This window comes from Phalacrocorax carbo, chromosome 7, assembly GCF_963921805.1.
Source record: "Phalacrocorax carbo chromosome 7, bPhaCar2.1, whole genome shotgun sequence".
NCBI classification, from domain to species: domain Eukaryota; kingdom Metazoa; phylum Chordata; class Aves; order Suliformes; family Phalacrocoracidae; genus Phalacrocorax; species Phalacrocorax carbo.
This window is the reverse complement of record NC_087519.1, coordinates 14,161,156-14,176,861: the sequence shown is the minus strand read 5'-3', so window position 1 is coordinate 14,176,861 and position 15,706 is coordinate 14,161,156. Positions and strand designations below refer to the sequence as shown.

At 44.8% G+C, this 15,706-nt stretch overlaps 1 protein-coding gene across 1 annotated transcript in view; it reads right to left on the bottom strand.

Moving 5' to 3' along the window:
• MAPK6 (mitogen-activated protein kinase 6) overlaps positions 1–4,782 on the bottom strand; it is a 30,756-nt gene extending 25,974 nt beyond the window's left edge. The window contains exon 1 of the mRNA XM_064456418.1: positions 4,764–4,782. The gene's annotated coding sequence lies outside the window, so the exon portion shown is untranslated. The remainder of the gene's footprint in view (positions 1–4,763) is intronic.
• Between the last annotated feature and the right edge of the window lie 10,924 nt (positions 4,783–15,706).

Genomic DNA, 15,706 nt, shown 5'->3' with positions numbered 1-15,706 from the left:
CAGTCCTCTGCTTCATTCATTGCACAAGACAGAGAGTGCTCACCTGATTACCAGTAATTGGATACCAAGAAAAAATAAAATCAGTGTACTGCCCTATGTCTTATTCATCACATATTGCCCTGATCTGAGGACAGAACCACCGGGGTTTAAGGGCCCTGCAAATACCCATTAAATTAATTTCTACAATCTGCAAGAATGTCCAGGCTATTATAATTTCCATTTTCCAGAACTGAGTCACAAAGACCAAGGTCACAGTAGCCCTTAACAGCAGATGCAAAATTTAATGTTGCTAGAACTGAATTTTGCAAGGGATTGGTATTTTATTCCATTGTTCAACTCTTCAACCCACTTTTCAAAGTGATTGGTACTTCTTGCCCCAAGTGTAGATCCCCAAAGCTCTGAATTCTCAGTTTTTGGAAGATATTCTGGGCTTTGTCCAGATAGTTCTGATTTTCCCCACCACCAGAAGCCCACAAGTAGCTGTGTTTACACACCCTCCACACCAGCCTCTCCACTCCCTCTCAGCTGCTCACCTAGTTTCTCCAAGTCTCCTCCCATTTCCCAGTTTCTATTTTCTTTTCTCCTTTCCAATTTAAATCTAATTTTACAAGCTTTTTCTTCCAACCTACTCCTTAAAAATTTCCTACCTATTCATAGGTCCATTTTTCTTCCGCACATGAGTCAGGTAGCTACCTCCAGCTTCTTAACTGGAGCCAACAGGAACGACTAAAAGCAGTGCATGGGAGGAACGGTCCACTTATATTCAATTAAGGTGCCCAAATTCAACACAGCCTGCAGCAGCCTGTGGATGCAGTCACAGGAAAATTTCTGTTCAGAAGCTGACTGGGCTGGAGCACACCCAGGACCGACAGACAGCATGGGAATTTATCTGCTGCCACATCTATGCAGTCTGCAAAATCTGAGGTCTCCAGTTGACAGACATCAAGAGATTCTCCACAAAGATAAAATGCGCATCTTTGATTCTGGATTTCAAGAGTGCCTTCCTCTTCTGGAACAGGCAAGAGCCTTTTAAAGACTTTTCCCCTCCCCCCCATTTTTAAGTAGGACAAAATTAATGCTCTTCTCCATCCTGGTTCTTGTAAAATGGCAAAATATTTGAGCTAAATGTTCCAGCAAAGTTCAGATTTGGAAATATACGTGGCATAAAAATGTTTCCATCCAAAGAATTAGCTGTCAGTAAAATCATGGTCTATTGAAACCGAGGCAAGCACTGAGAGACCAAAGCCATCCCAACACAAGGGCTTCCCAGCTTTGCCCAAGCCACAAAGCGGCTGCTTTGCTATGCCACTGCTCCCTGCACGTACAGCCCCTCTCCATGACCACTCCTCTACCTGTACAAAGGAACAAACACACTCACACCTTCTCCGCCCCAGGGCTGGAAAGCTGCTAGCTGTCAGGGAAGGTGGTGGTAAAAGGGTCTTCCTACACAGGAATGCTTTAGGAAAAAAAAAAGTGGACCAGAGAGTTTCTGAGAAAGATATGGCCCTGTCGGTGCTCCCTGTGGGTCAGTGAGAGGTTGCTGGGGGGGCATAGGGAAGCCCCACAGGGGCACTGGGTACTCATTGCTGGGATGCAGAGAGCCCTATTCATGCTTCTCTTCCCCTTTGCAAAGGTCTTTTGGGAAAAAGCTCTCAGCAGTGGAAAACAAGAGGACATTTACCGTAAGAAAATATCACACTCTCCAGGACAAAACTTCTTCCTATTATTTTGCTCTGATACACAGTCACACAGCCTCTCCTACCACCCAAACCCTGCTGCTTCTTCTACATCCTGGGCACAGACCCTGCATGCCCTCACTGCAGCTGCCATGAGCAGGGCTGCAGGGCAGCTGGTGTCAGGGCATGCAAGGGGCGGGCAGGAGACCCGGGGTTACAGGAAGGGACCCCAGGAATTAGGGTAATGCAACAGTGAAGGAGATGAGGAGATCCGTGTTTAAGTAATCTCCATCATCAGTCTGTCCATAATCTCAGTTTTTGGCTGGTTAGAGGGATGGACAGAAACCACATGTGATTGTGTGCAGGGGATGGGGACAATAGCAACATCAGCCTGACTTTCTTATGGTTACAGAGGCTGTAATTTCTTTCTATTTCCACTGTATCCTATGTGAAAAGCATTTCAAGACCTGCCTCATTCCCCAGATCCTAGTATGAAAAGCTGGGTCTCATAAAGCTGTTTTCCAATATGTCAGATTCAGGTTTTGTGGCTCTGTTGGCCAGTTTTATGAAGATAGCATTAACTCCTGACTGAGCATAAGCAACCAGGTCACAACAGCAGAAGTGCACAACTCAGTGCCCTGATGGCTTGCCTGGATTAGAAGTACTTCTTGAAGCCCCCGTCTCCAGCCTTACCAGAGTCTGTCCCACCCCTCCGTCATACAGCAACAGACAGGTCTGTTCCCAGGACCTTTACCAAGCTACAGTCACGAGCAGAAGACCTCAGAAAGGGACAGCTCAGTCCCGCCACTCCTGCTCGCACAGGTTAATGCTGCTGCACATCAGCAAGCCCACCCACTCCCACACTGCCGCCACCTGTGGGACCTTGGCTGGGCTGGGCCCTGGGCACCCACTGCTGTGGGGTGGCAGTCTGAGCTGCAGCAGGTACAAAACCACCTGGAGTACTTCAGCATAATATTGGCAGCTGCGGCAGGCAGAATCTAGGAAATAGATCCCCGAATCTGCCCTTGTGTTCTTTAACACAAACTTTCATTTATGCTGCCAGTGGTCGCAAAAAATAGCCTGAGTCCCCAGTCTGTCTTCAGTTATATTTTTCCATGTGCAGAAGAGAAGCTCTGAGGCTCCTCTCCCTCTGCAGAGCAAACACAGCATTTGCAGGAATACAGCTGTGCTTATATAAGCTTCCAAGAATGCCAAGTTAAATGTCTGATGGAGGAAAAATTTCTGGTAAAAACCTATTTTTTGTCTTTTTGAGAGATCTAATCTATCTTCTGTGCATTCCTGACCTTTAAGAAGTATTTTCATCTCACACATTAAGTATAACAATCCTCTTAACAAGGGAACATTTTGTTAGAGCTTTAAATTGGGTTACATAAATTATTTGTAGTTCTGACAGCAGGTTTCTCTTCCATCCATGAGGACAGTTGTTATGAGATTGCTACAAGGTTCATTCACAATCACTGCAGATAATCATCTGAAGGGACTGTTTGAAATGAGGTTTTATCTGGGGAAAATGCTTCAAGTTTATCACAGCTTTTTATAAAAGCAGCATTTTTGCCAAATAACTTGCAATACAGTAACCTGCATGAGAATTAAAAAATCCCTGATGTGAATGGTAAATTGAGAAAAAAAAAAAAAAAAGATAATTTCCAACTCCCAGAAACTTTAGGAGGAACAGAACACAGAGGAGAAAAAATCTCAACATATATCTATATATGTATATAGATGGTACTGAGCATGGCTCAATCCATGAGTTTACTTTTATTAACTACAGCGGGAATTGCAAACAGTCAGGATCAGGCTCTTTGTTTCCACCAAGTACTTGTTCAGAAAAAAACGAAGTGGAAAAAATTATTCAGGAAGTAACATCGCTACTTTCAGCATTACATCAGAGCAGTCAATGACTTAGAAACACATTTTTCAGTACTCTCTTTTTACTTTTTCTTCTCTCCAACCCCTAAACCGGGCATGGGGTTAGACACTGATTTCGAATGGGAAGAGTTCTCAGGCCGTAGGAGCCTCCTGTGGCCCTTTTTCTCATCACTGGAAAGGCTGATTGGGGAAAAAAGTTCCTACTGATTTCTTTAGGAGTGGGAAAAGTAGTGCATAATTTTTAAAATTGGGATTAATTTTTTAGGTTCCCCGTTATATTTATTAGCTATTTTAAAAACCCCAACAAGCAATAAAAGAATATTTTATTCAAATGGAAAGCATTTTGATTGACTTTAAGAAAACTGATTTACTAAAACAAAATTTCAAAATGAAAAATTTCAAAGCATAATACGGACACTTAATTTTAAGATCTTTGTAAAAGCATTTCAGGTTTTTTTTTTTCCCCTCTAAGTGACAAGAGCAGTGAGTTAAAAGTTTCATCCAAGGCTAAATGTGAGCAGTTGAGCAAATCCAGTAAACCTAATTTCTACACACTCCTGCTGGCATTAAGTTCTTCACAACAGTGGTCCAGAAACCAGCAAACCCAGCTGCGCCTTCTGCAGCATTAAAGTGCTCCAATGAGTGACATTTTCAAGGAGAAACAACCTGTGGGTTTGTAAACCACACACACACAAACACAAGAACCTTGCAAAAGGTGCTCAGCAGAGGAGGACCTTTACCCACAAAACTTAACATCTACTAACATTTCCAAATCTGCCTGGGAATGCTTTACCTTGGTATTTCAAATTGTATTGAGCTAACTCATGGTGTTTTCTCTTTCCTTCATATTCCTTCCCTATCTTTGTTTGATGCCAAATATTTATTTTCAGCAGTATACACAGAGTTGTCTCATGATTTTATTAGCAGTCTCTCTTACAATATTTTATCTACAGAGAATGCAATGCATTAGTACTTCTAGGTACAATGTTAGGTATTCCTCTGAATTATCTAGAGACACTAGCTGACTAATATACAATTTTTTATATATAAAACACAATATATTATTATTTTGGTAATTCTCAAAGACAGAGATATGTTTCTAAGTGTTAGTTAGAAAGATTGATCTTAATCCTTTATACTTCTTCCTCTCTAAACAAACAGATCTCCCAGGAGAATACACACAGACATTTAACTTACCATTACTGAAGCTATCTTTTGACTTCCTCAGTATCATAAATATTTAAGCAGAAAGAACAGAACAAACAATTATCCTAATGATACCACACCAGAACTAACAAAGTAATTTTTAAAAAGTCATCCAGAAGAAGTGAAAAGGTCGACCAGAAAATGCAAGTCAGGAATAGCTGTGCTCTGATGAGGAGGGGAAGGTTATGTTGCTGTGATATGAGTAGTGCACAGCTGTTACTCTAGTAATAATTCATCACATTAATATTTAAATGAGAGGAGGAGGGCACGAGATTGTGTGTGACTCAACAGTCCCTCCCTGTCCTTAAGGGGAAAAATAGGCCGCCAATACAGAAAGAGCATTAGGAGCTATAGAGTGGGAAGGTTTGTTTTCATTCCCTCATGAATAAAAGTGGGCAAACTGGTCCCCAAAGAAATCCAGAAATTATCCTGGTTTTACTACTGCAGGTTAAATTCTGTTTATACTCTTGGAAGCAGCCATTACCTAATGAACAAAGTGATCCGGCAACCAGTGCTCTAGGTCTATAGGTGGTGTTTCTTGGATTTCAGAATATTTCCAGCAAGCTTCTTGTACTTCCTGCAAAGAGCCACCCGCTGGAGCCTCCCCTGGCGGTTCCTCCCAAGGAATTGCTGAATCGCTGCTGTGTTTTCCCATTTATCTACAGGCACATTGATAAAAAACATTTCTTTAATCAGGGCTCACTTACCTCCAGGCTTGTTCCATTATCTTGGCCCATCGGGGTCTCTGGTATGGACAGGCTCAGGAGACCTGTGGCACCTGAGGAGGAGCAGGAGCGGCTGCCTGCAGGAGGAAGTGTTGTGAGGAGCAGAACCTTAGCCCCAGAGAGCCTGGGGGAGCTTCAGGAGGTAGAGCAGCAACACCCAGCAACAGCAGGCTCAGCACAAGGTGAAGGGCTGGAGGAAATAGCTGATGCAGGCATAACCCAGACAGATGTGGGTGGCATCCCTGGCAGGAGAGGCAGCACAATATTATCCAACAATTCAATATAAACATATCTCTCACATGCTAGTTTTTTGGGGGGTTAGGGTTTTTCTTTATAATTCTGTACAACTTCTCCTTGTTAGCAGAAAGAGTGTTACTATGACACCCCTGGATGAGCATCGCCTTGTTGGCTACGTAACACTATAAAGATAAGAAGCAACCATTTTACCAGAAGTACAGACACAGACTCCAGAACGGCCATGAGGCTAAATAACAAATAGTTTGTAAGAGAACAAATCCACAGAGAAGCATTCAGCTTAGTGCTCAGCATGAAAATAGAAGGTACACAAAATACAGCCATTAAGAGATGCCAAACTCATGCAGTAACATCAGTTTTCAGCACACCAAGGTAAATTCTTCATCAGAAATTTTCTATTTTTTCCTATCCAAGCAAAGACATTCCCCTCCCCTTCATTTCATTGGCATAATCCTTCAATATCAAGTTTGCAAATAGCCTAAGTTAATACTGATATTATTTTTAGCTGACTGATATGGAAATTTTATTTGCTGCATCCTGTACAAGAGGATTTGTGGTGTTACTACATTGCAGAAAATACCACTCATCAGATCTTCTCAATATCCATTGTCAGTGTCCCAGTAAAGTGACCATTTAAAACTGGTCTTCATAACCTGCTATGAAGGTTTGTACATAAAGCAAAATCAGACCCCTGAGCACCCCTGGGGGAATGGGGAGTATTGACCTAGGCTGCTCACAAGAGTAGATGACAAGGGTCTGCAGGAAGATACACTCTTCTCTGTATTAGTAATTACTCTAACGCAGAAGAGGTTGGGCTCCTCCTCCTTGGATTTTGGGAGCACTGGAAGAACAGATCTGCCATACTGGCTCTAGTCCCTGGCAGAGCCCTCCCTCCAGCTCCACCACTGCTGCTGCTTCCTCATGGGTAGGACAGATACCCAGCCACCTACCCTGTTAGCACTCCCAGCTGGGACTCACATGTTTCCAGTCACATGCAGAGGCAGAAGCCATCCTCCAATTCCCTGAGCTGTGTCAGCCTCTAGTTGGCTCCAGCCCCAACAAGTATCATCTTATTACTATCATCTGCTAGTATCTCAGCAATCAGAGGTCTCAGTCTTCAATCAGCTTGGATGCCTAGTTGTGTCCCTGGTCACAGAGGAGTTGAGGAAAAATGCAGAAAGAAGCAGAATAGTCCCTAAAGTAGTGAACCTCCCTTTCTACATGAAGGGCTTGGGTCTGGTCCACTGGAATGCAAAATATTTGCTGCTCTCTGTACTACTAGTACCAAACATGATTTAAGCTAGGTCAAACTCACTTCCATCCTCCTTGTACGCCCTCCTCCATACTATATACACACATACTATTTCAGAATCAAAATCCTCCTTGTGGAAGCAATTGTCCACATTTCAAAGAATTCATGTACAATTGCTAAAATAATTTGCAGAGCAGCCATGTTTCCCCATTGATCTTCAGCAGTATGAAAAGTTTAGCAAGCCAAAGAGGTCTCACTACTATTCCCTCCTTTCTTTTAGTCTGCATTTTAAAAAGCAACTGCATAAAGTATAGTCATACACATTAACAAGGAGAGAAGGCTAATGTATCCTTTTAAATAAGAAGAAAAACTGCGAACAAAGGTTAAAAAGCCTTTGCAACCACTGAACTGTTAATTGAAGGTGAATGTGTGATAGAAGATAAACATTTTCAGGTAGAGATTGGGTCAGCGGATAGATACAATAGCTTCTGTAAAATACCACACTAAAATAGCTTTTATACTGTCTTTATGGGCAACTATCAATTTCCAGCTGGGCTTGGTGGCAACCAGTTCAATGTACAAAGTTTGAGGAGGCCCAAAGCCCAGGCTCAGTTTGCTCTTCTTCCAGTGACAGAAGTTGCTAGTTTAATCCAAATCCATGGTCTTGGTTTAGAAGAGGCTCCAGCCTCTGTTGACAAGTACCTTTGAGGTCAAGGCTTTTTCAGGCTTTGTCCAACGTCTGCCTAAATGCCACGCCATTCCAGCCTATACTCTTAGTTAAAAAGGGGGGTTGGGGTGGGTGGGGCAAGTGGCAAATTCACCCAATTCTTTTTGTTTCTAAAATACAATATTAACAATGAAATCCTGCCCAAGGAGGCTACTGCTAATTTCTTGAGTGCCCTTGGGTGGACTTTTGTGCTGAAATTTCTCTCCTATGGATTTGAGGCTAGCCTCCATTCACCTTGGAGAAGACGATGTGCCAATTAGAGTAGGATTGAGTACAAAATTCAAAGATTGGTCAGTGGCAGTTAGCTCCATTGGTGAGTCTCATTTCAAAAGAAGTAACCTAACTCCTAACTCTGGAGGAATCACACCGTTCATTCATTCCTTTTATAACCAAGCATCAGGCCCCCACCACAGTCACAGAGCAACTCACGGACATAGAAGAGTTCACTGCAAGGCTGGCCACTGCCTTGTCCTAGGAACAGAGGGGTTGGTGTGAAGAGCCATGGTGGCACCAAAACCCCCAAACCCTCATCACATGCAAATTTTAATTTAATTAGCAGCACTAGGGTTTAAAGGTACAACCACCAGATGCAGACTGCTGGGCCTAGCTCCTGGCACGGTCAAACACAGCCTGTACCCATGCCCATCTTTTCCTTAACCGGATGGGCTCCATAACTTGGTCTTTCTAGATGAAACCATGCAGTCGTGCTTCTTGAAGGCCACACAAGTGGACAAACTCCCCTCTGGCTCTGCAAAGGCCACATAGCCCGCTTGAGGAACTAACAAATGCTCTCAGAAGTGTTGTGTCTAACTTAGATTTCAAGTAACTGCAGCAAGGCTTACATAGTTGTTTATCAGTCAGAAAAGAGGGGCAGGCTTTTTATAGCCTAAACTTATGAAGTGATAAAGATCTATGAATCATCTAACATGCAGTTTATCTACAGACAAATAGGATTAAAAATAGAGCAGGTAGTTTTATCTCCTTATTTTTTTTTAATTAGAGTGGAAACAAAAAGCTGGCAGATGAGGAAAAAGAAGGCTGCTGAGGATGTTGAGTACAAGGCTACGGCTGAGGACTGCAACGAGAACTTCCTCAATTATTGTATCTCCCTGATGAGAGGCCAGATCTTAGGTACTCTCAAGTGGCCCTTTTCTGTAATGAGGGTCTCAGTATTTGGCCTATTCATATTTTTCATTTCTTTGCACTTGGTCCAGAAAATCACAAGGCTTGGCATTTTACCACTGGAATTGATGTGAAGACTTCTGCCTTTTAAGTGCTTGGCCCTGCCTCAGAGATTTTTAGTCTTTCTTTTCCTAAATGTAACTGATTGACAGGAGTGTGCACCCCTAGGTCAGTTTTCCGCTCATGAACCAAATAGCATCTCTTAACTTGGAAGAAATCCCAACCATTTCCCAAAGAATTTTCCCTGGGACATTCTGGAAACCGTCCTTGTCAATAAATAATTCCTACCGAGTGAAACACTGACAGAGCTAGTCCACTCAGCTAACTATACCGCGAAACATTAACTTCCTTCTCAGCCCCGTGGTGGCAGAGACTATGCTTTGCTGTTTTGTGACCGATGAGTGACCTTGCTGTGGACTCCCAAGTTTTCAGCATACCTCCTTGAGGTTCAGCATTGAGTTACATGGCACCTACATTTAAAAAAGCAGGTGGGAAAAAGCAACTTCCACTTCTTCCTTGTCTCTGCTGGGCATTTTATACAGTGAGACGGGGCAGACAATGCCAGGACCACCTGTTCCTCATCCAAGGATGCTCAGTTTCCCCGACACACATATCCCCCACAGCTGCCTGATGTAAGGGGCTCTGCCTGCCATCACCTGTGATATAACACATGTCCCTGACAGAGCTCCCTGGACACGGCCATGCCCAGTAGTTGGTAGCACAGTTGGGCAGCACCAGCAAGTCCAGTAGCACCACTGCCACTTTAGAGGTCTCTGAGGCTGAGTGACATGGGTGACACACACTTGAATGACATTACATGTTTGGTTTTGCCTGCAGTGAAATAGGGCACAGATTTGTACCCATTGCTGCTGGGCAGGAACTGTGACACTTGAGACACTGAAGCTGTCACTCCACTGAGCTCTAGGACCTTATGATAATTTTCTGAGGGTTTCAGAGGGTGAGATGCTCTGGGAGACCACTCCTCACTCCAACAACCCCCCAGAAAGGGTCTGCCCAGAAGAAGGTCATGCATGATGCCAGAGCAGCACATGGGCAGGATCCACCTCTCCAGTATCCTAACTGACATCTATACCTCTGGCTCTTCTCTATCCACTCCTTCCAACCTCACCCCTCCACTGAGTAGTTTCTCTACACCCACACTTCTCCACACCCACAATTCTCTCTCCTGTACCTGTCATAATATGCAGCCTGGCTATGCTGACAAGCCCACACCACACTATTCACTCTTGCTAGCAAGCGAAGTAAAGGAAGCCTCGGTCAGGCCCCTTACTCTTGGGATACAAACCAGGCAGAGCACCAGATCTCCCTTTCTGACTCATCTCCAGAGGAGCTTTATGCCTGGTGGCATTGCCCTGCACAGGTATCCATCTCAGGAGGGCTGCACAGCTTTGCTAAGCCTGTGCCAGCAGCCCAGAGCTATTTTGTAATTAGGGTGCTTCACTCAGGCAAGAGAAGTTGTTAGAGACAAGTATAGAAGTGTGTTTTGTGAAGGGGCTGGGTAAAGAAAAATAAGCCAGGTTAATGTGCTCACAAAGAGCACAGGAAAAAAAAAAAGATGAAAAGATGTTTCTTTTCATTAAAAAACAAACCAAAACAAAACCCACTTTTCCTGCAGTGCAAGTAGACTGCACAGCCTCTTGCAGAAAGGCTGTTACAGCCCTGCTAGCTGGCCCAGACTTGACAGTGCTGCACCAGGAGAAATAAAAAAGCCAAAACAAACAAACAAAAAACCCACTGTTACTCAGAAGTCAGCCCTCTGCCTGCAACCTGTACACACTAGTCACAGCACAACCAGGACAGCCAAGGAGAGATTAGGTCAATTTATGGGAACAAGCTCACACAGCTCAGAGTTCACAGCTCCCTGGAGGGCCCCATGCTTTCCCCAGGGCTGGCCAAGTCCAGTACAGGCAGGTTCCTCTCTCCCCCTTGTGCCCTGGCTTCTCTTTGGAGCCTGTGCTCCCAGGGGCCCTGGGCAGCTCCTGAGGGACACAAGGTACAAAGTGCCCATGTCCTGGCCAAGCTCTGCTGGGCACAAGGTAACAAAGGGCCCTAAGCTGCCCTGTGCTTCTGAACATGAGACTCAGGTTTGGGATGCTCATTAAGAGGTGTCCACTATCTATCTGCAAGGCTCAGCAGAAGAAATCCACAGGAAAATCCATATGGCCCTTGGCTGTCTTGATGATGTCCAATTAGCAGCTCTACTTATGAGAGCAGCCTGGAGCACCCACCACTGAGGGTGATAATGCTGCATATTTGGCACCTGGGCCTCAGCACTGCTGCCTGCATGGACTGCTCTGCCTGCTGGTTGCTGGCCACCTGGCAAGTCCTCAGCCTTTTGCCAACTCAGCATGAAGGAGTTGTCAGTGGAGGTATCTATGGGATACTCTCTTGGCTGGCATCTCCTTCCAGAGCTTGTGGCTGAACTCTTTGTTATTTTGCCTTCAGCACCAGCAGCTCTCATACTTTCAACAAAGATGCTAAAGCAGGCTGAGATATTGCTTGAGAAACCCAGCTGTCTGCTCTACCTGCTTTACCTGCTCAATCTCCCTTACAGCCCTCCTTTGGCCCAGCTAAAGTCATTTCAGCAACTGGGATGGTAAAACATTTAGACTTAAGGTCACAGCTGGGATGAAGATGTAACAGGGCAGCATAGACCAGCCTTATACAGTCCCACAAGTTAAGAGATGGAGTTAGTGTCTGCTACTCGTGGCCAACCATGAGAGGTAAATCCATAAAGAGCAATTCACCCTGCTGCCTACTGACTTGACCCAAGAGGTTTGGATGTGTATATTCAGAGGCTAGAAGCATAACATCCACAACAGATACTCCAACCCAAACCTGGAAGTATTCCTGCCACATCCTCACTGTAGCTGGCTTAGTTTTGCCCCTGTAAATTAACAGTGCCTAACCGTGGTGAAGGTAGCAAAACCTCTTTCAGGAGCTCAAACTTTAGAACAAACAACTGTTACAGGGAGGGGGAACAGGGGAAAGAGGAAAGGGAAAGAAGGAAGGGAAAAAAAATCAACAGAGATTGTATTGTGCATGAGGATCAGGCAGCTTGAAGTGACATAAAATCCTTTATACAAATGTTCTTGCAGTAAAACAAAATAGTAGCTGTTCTCAGGGAAACTGTACCTACCCTTAGTGATTATTACAACAGCCTGAACGATGCAGTATTTTTTCCTTTTGGAACCAGATGCTATCACTAGTGGTGTGCACCTGTATACTTACAGAATACTTTAGATCAGCATATCAAGTTCAAATGGAAACTAATACATTTATACCCTCAGACTGGATAGGGCTTTGATAGATAACCATTTCTCATGGTGAGATAAGGGACAGAACTGAATGCAGCCATTAACTGTCAATCAAAGCACACATTGGTTTATTCATGACCCTCCTTATCCCTGGGAAAGAATAAACGGTTTAGATATCCCTCAGTTAAACCTCTCCAGGACCAGCTAGTCATGGATTTGCTTTCAATATCCTACTTTTAAAACCTTTTGTCCCCATCTACTGAGTTCACTACAGGCAGTGTTGGTGCAACATTACACTTTTCTATTTCAATCCTTGCTTTTGCCAGAGGGTTAGTCAACATCTTGATTCCTACTCTACTTGCTCAGACAAAATCTCACTGATAGCAAAGATGAATGGAGCTCATTTCCTCGTTTTGTCCCGTGGGACAAGCAACAAACTTAATAATGCTCCAGGTTACATATGGCTCTTATATACTGCCAGGGCCTTCCAGCACTACCTGTTCCGGAGCAGATTTCCTGTATCCCAGACAGCTTCCCATTTAAACAGGCACTCACTTCCTTTCCACCACACAGGTGGGACCGTAAGTACCTACAATCCTGCCTTATTAAGCCTGTATCTACTGAGCAGGTCACAAGGGCATATTGGAAGCAAAGAGGTAGTGTTTAAGCTGCTAAACAGCTGTTCTTTCATCAGAGTAGCAGCAAAACCAGCCCTGCACAGATCCAAAGAAGAAACTCTGCCATAATAAGCTTAGATCAGAGTCCAAAGTAGGTGGAAACATGCCAGTAAATGACTTCCAGCTCCAGCATGGAGAGCATGCTGGAGGACAACTGGAGCAGTATCTGTCACTAAGACCAGTACTGCTTCTCCCTTGAGGCTGGGAAGGCAGGGGAGGGAGGGAGGTGGGAGCCCTCCACCTGAACTTGGGTCCCTTCTTTTCTTACTCACAAATTTCAGCCCAGGCACTGCCAAAAGATACTGAACTTGTCATAAAGGGCACTGCCACAACCTCATCCTTCACAGGACAAGGAAAAATCCTCCAGCATGCAGCCAAGGCATCCAACCAGACTATGGGACAAGGGAAGGGAAAAAAACTACACCCATGACCTGCCAGTGGATTAGCATTGAAATAAAGATTGAGCTCAATGATATAGAGCCATCTTAAAATCTGGGCTTGATAGAAGCCCAGATATTATCCATGCAGCAGGACCTGGGAACCAGCAACAGGCCCACAGCCAAAGAGAAGCAGGTCAAGAGTCTGTAAGGTTCAATGACTATATTCAACACACACAACCAAAAGAGCCAAGAAGTCTGCAGGATTGTACAGATAAGCAGCAGGACTGTTGCAGGCCATGCTACCACTCCATATTGTCTCCCCCACTAAAGAGGGTTGACCATTCCTGTGTTTCTCAGATGTCCACCTTTACCATCCATGGCTTCCAAAATCAGAGGGAAGTTTGGGACTGAAATCCCAGGCTCCCACCCTTTTTGCTGTTAAAGCACCCAGCCATGCAATTCCCCTGGTCTTCAGAAGGCCCTCAGATTTTAATCCCACTGGCAGGATCACCTCTGCTCTGTCCTGCCTCTCTCTTCCACCATCCCTCCAGAGGCTGAGGAGCAGGTCCTGCCACCCTCCTCTCCTCAGCCAGGGCCACCCCACATGAGCTGACAGTCAGTGTACTACCAGGCAGCCAGGCAGCGTGTAGTGCAAGGTCTTACTGCCACACACAGTGGACAAGGTTAGGGTGCCTTCAATGGTGGAACAATCCAGCCAGATGCCAGCCAGAAGCCCCTCATATAAAACCTCCTGGAGGTAATGCTGGAGAGGGAGAAGGGTGAGAAGCAGAAGGATGCATGCTGCCTCTGCTCTTGCCAAGAGACACCTTTACACTCCAGCACCCTGGGAACTGAAAAGAGAGTGTTCTGGGGCTGAACAAATCTGAAACTTTAAACTTTCAGAAGTTTGTGCAAATGCTTCTACCTGGTTCTTTTGCAGCCTGCGAACCTTGCTTTGAGTGCAGATTTCCACCCAAACCTCAAAGCACAACTGCTGAAACCACAGGCTTTTACAGAATCTTCACCCAAAATATCTACCTTAGCACAGGTTTGCTCAAAATTCAAATCTCTCTTGTAGACAGGGCACGGGGTTTCCGGCTGGTGAGGAAAAAAGCAGCTGGGGGCTCCAGGGCGAAGGACTAAGGCAGAGAGAGAACGGGCAAGTCAGGAGCCAAGTCTTGCTTGTCTGAGCAGCAGCCCATACTTGGTGCAGCCCAGCAGCTCTGCATATCACCTGAACCATCAAACCTGTTCCTGAGCGGTCAGCATTTCTGGTTGTAAATCCCTGTACATGACGATGAGGCTCTTTGCCTTGATTACCACATCTGTTTGCTGCACGCTGGGAATAAGGGCAGTAAACCTTTCCAACACTTGCATGGGTGCTTGATAAGCTTTCTGCTTGCCCCATTTTGTGGCTGCTTTATGGGTTGTGCACCCCACAGACTGCCCATGCTCCAGCCATAACCTTGTGCCTTCCCTCCCTGTTGTAATCCAAGCTGGAAGCCTACTTCACTTACTCTTTTTAGCAGCTTGTTCTCCTTATCTATTATAAACTCAGCAATGCTAAAAACGTAGGATGCAATAGCCCTTGGATGGGATGCCTGATGTCAGGAATACCTCCCCTGGCTCCCTGAGCAGAACTGCGGCTTGACAAACCTCACTTGACAAACACCATTGGAAGCCTTGGAGAATGTGGGAACAACTCTTTCCTCTTGTGTGTTGGATCTGCTGCTCTCCTCCCTGGATAAAAGACCATTCTGCACCTTTCAGCTGCCATTCAGGGCTGCCAGAACAGCCAGAAGCTGCTCTGCCTTTTCTTTTTTATTTTCCCTATAAACCACAGACAGAAGAAAACCACAGAGGGAAGAAAAAGCCTTAAATCAGCATTGGAGATTTGGCTACTACGTTTCAGTTCTCGCTTTTATTTTATAACCAGGCAGATCTATAGCAGATAAGCATAAGCATAAACAGTTTGCTGAATAAAAATCGAGTGCTCAGGTTCTCCACTCAAAAGTTGCTTTGATACCTCAGTTATGCTATTTACTTAAGCAGTACATGTAAGTGAAGTATATCTCTCTCCCTTCTCCCCCTGCCCATGCTTTTAATGCTGATATTTCTGTAGGAAAGACTGCATATCCCATCTCTAACAGAATTATTTTTTCCATGGCAAGACCAGTGCTCCTGGGTGGTACTAACAGGCAGGTCACCTTGTCAGAAGTGACTCCTGGGCTTTGGTCCCCAGGAGTCAGGCTGCTAAAGGCAGTTTGGCAACTACCTGCTACCCAAAATACTTTTAAATCTCTGGTCTGAAGACAAGGTCTAGACTAAAAAAAGCCTTGACATAACAGCCCTGTCTCTAACACCAGATTTTCTCAATGCAGTAAAAATGACAAACTTTCCTAGTAAGGGTACTTTTGCTGGTAGGGCATCTCCCAGTTCAGTAAGTAAAATAACCTAA